The sequence below is a fragment of the Chionomys nivalis genome, unplaced genomic scaffold (assembly GCF_950005125.1).
Source record: "Chionomys nivalis unplaced genomic scaffold, mChiNiv1.1 scaffold_75, whole genome shotgun sequence".
NCBI classification, from domain to species: Eukaryota; Metazoa; Chordata; class Mammalia; order Rodentia; family Cricetidae; genus Chionomys; species Chionomys nivalis.
In genome coordinates, this window is record NW_026646889.1 from 286,191 (window position 1) to 289,081 (window position 2,891).

The following is a 2,891-nucleotide window of genomic DNA, read 5'->3' on the forward strand; positions in this document are numbered from 1 at the left end:
CTTGCCAGTGGTGGGATTCCAAGCATATGTCACCATTCCTGTTTGTCAATGGAGAGGGGAAAGACAGGAAGTCAGAACTCATGCTTGCCTATTAAGCAGTGAATGGACATCATTTTTTCAAGCTTCCTTTGCCTTTTCAGGAGAGGCTTTCTCTGTATAACAGCTCTTGCTATTGTGGAACTCCCTTTGTGAACAAGGCCAATCTTGATCTCACAAAGATCCTTCTGCCTCTGCCTCCTGAGTGTGCTTCCTTTGCTTTGGTTTTCATGTTTCCCTAGTTGCTCTGATGTCTTTTTGTGTCTCTGAATTTCCTGAGTCAGATCTGTGCTGATGGCTGGACAGATGAAGCAGGGACATCTGAACTGAAGGCACCTTCTTAAGCCTCTTTTTTCTTGACCTATAAATGTTCTCAAATATGGTTGTAGCTTTACATCTCTTAAGGTCTCCTTTTCATTTGGCCATCCCAGACACTGTCTGTTTTCTTCCCACCAATGAGAGCCCTGGGACCATGTGACCCCGAGCACAGAGGACCTTACTAGCTACTTCCTAGACTACTCATGCCAATGCAGTCAAGAAGCATCAGGTGTCCCTGTGGCCAAGCTGCAGACATGACATGTCTGTGTGCTTCAGGCACAGTTACCAATAAGACATAGGTGCTCTGAATCATGGGCTGCTACAAGAGTCAATGCCAAAGTTTTTGTGTGAAATAGTTCTGAAAAATACCTGCCACAGTGAAATCAAACAGGATTAGAAAATCCTGACTGAGGGGCTGGAGAGATGGCTCAGCGCTTAAGAGCATTGCCTGCTCTTCCAAAGGTCCTGAGTTCAATTCCCAGCAACCACATGGTGGCTCACAACCATCTGCAATGAGGTTTGGTGCCCTCTTCTGGCCTGCAGGCATACAGACAAAACATTGTATACATAATAAATAAATATTAAAAAAAAAAAAAGAAAATCCTGACTGAGAAGTTATGTTGCAATATTTCAATTTACTTGGGACTGGATATCATAGGTTTATATCAATGTTAAGAGATGGATCAGGATAAAAAATCAAGTGAACATTTAATAAAATACATAATAATAAAATAACAAACAGAAAAATTTCTGTGTCAGGCTTGAAAAACTTTGTTTCAACTCTGGAGAGTGGAACATAGTGCCAACATCCAGCGAAAAGTAGCCATAGAGTCCATAGTACTGACACAGTGTGGGAAAGGGTTCCACACAAAGCTATGAGCTAACATTCTATTGTGGTCCCAAAGAGGCAGCTTACAACAGGTTACCCTCCTGCTCTTCACAGATTCAAGTGACACGTGATTTTCAGCAGACTCATCTGAAGAGACACAAAGGAAGTTGAAAACACAGGAGCTTTTAGCTAGAATGCTGTGAACAAAATCACAGTTATTGCAGGTTGAGAAATAGATCCTGCACATAAGAACAATCATTTATGAAAGATGAAACCTTCACCCATGTTTTTTTCTCTTCCCTTTTCTTTCTTTTTTTTTTTTTGTTAATTAGCCTTTTTATTGGTTTTTTGTTTTTTTTTTTTTAAATTGAAGGTTCCTTACTGGTCCTGTTTTCATGAGTGGCTGAGAACAAGGGGAAGAGGAGGGCAACCAGATGGCAAGGGAGGATCATTTCCACATTTCATTTACACACAGAACTAAACAGACAAGCACAGAGTCACTATTGATGTTGTTAAAAGTTCGCAGCATGGGATGGGGGATGAGGAATAGAGGTGTTGTTAAAAAATAGGTCAGGCTCTCCCCAAACTTGGTGCCTGGGTGATTTGGTCTACTTCAACCCAAGAGGAATCAGAAGATCAAAAGCAGTTTGGAAAGGCCAGAACCATCAGGGTGGAGGGAGAAGGATGGTCCAGGATGTAGGGGGGACATTTGGCAACTGGGGTGAAGGGATTACCCTCACCCTGCTGGGATCCCCCAGCCCCTCAGGTCTGGCAGGAAAAGGGCAGCCTGCAACACCCATGAGCAGGTCTGGGGCTGCTAGATGCTCCAGGCAGGGGGCTGGAGGCGGCTCACAAAGGCTTGCCCTCCAGGGAGATGACGGCACTGCCACCTAGTTTCTCTGCCAGGGTGCAGCGGTCCTTGACCTCCTCGTAGCAGTTTGCTTGATTCCTGTCAGCTTCTTCTTGATGGCATCCTTGGAACTGGCATAGATCATTTTGCTCTTAAAGGGTGCACTCTCAGCAACCCAGAAGAGGAACACCAGGTCCTCCTTCTTGCTCTCCTTGGTCTCCTAGGTGGCATTGTAGAGAGCATAGTGGCAGTCCTTGTCTGGCAGCATCTTGACAAAAGTGGTGTAGGGATCGTACACAGTCTGCCCCGCATCTCCTACCAGGATCTCCTTGCCCTCCTCCAGGATGATGTTCTTCTTGTCCTCACTCAGGCAGAAGAGCACCGCCTTCTTGTGTTTCTTCACTTCTTCTGGTGTTGAAGACTTGCGCACTTTTATGTCATTGAACACCTTTATGACATCATCAGAGACAGCCACACCAGAGGCCATGTTTCCGGAAGTGAAAGGGAGATGGGAAGAGCTAGAGAAGAACTGAGCCACTGCAGCTGCTACCTGGATCTGACTCTCTTCCCTTTTCTTCATGACTCCCAGCTGTTGTGTGTGTCTAGGCTCATATGTGTCTTCTGGAGCACTGCCAGTGTTCACTCCTGTGTGAGTAGGAGGGGTTCTCAAGTCACACTTACTTTGCTTCCTGAGACATTCTCCTTGAACTGGTAAATTGTCAAGAACTCACAAGGATGAAAAGGGGACTTCTCCCTTCCATCTCTATAGAGGTAGGATGGTATCCTCACACTGACATGCAAGGCTTTTATGTGGCAGCTGGCTCCAAGTTCATGCTTTCATGTCTGAAGACCAACCAC

The 2,891-nt window shown here is 45.3% G+C and overlaps 1 pseudogene; it reads right to left on the reverse strand.

Annotated features, from left to right (window-relative positions):
- Positions 1–1,941: 1,941 nt before the first annotated feature.
- On the reverse strand, positions 1,942–2,520 carry LOC130869100 (cofilin-1-like; annotated as a pseudogene).
- Between the last annotated feature and the right edge of the window lie 371 nt (positions 2,521–2,891).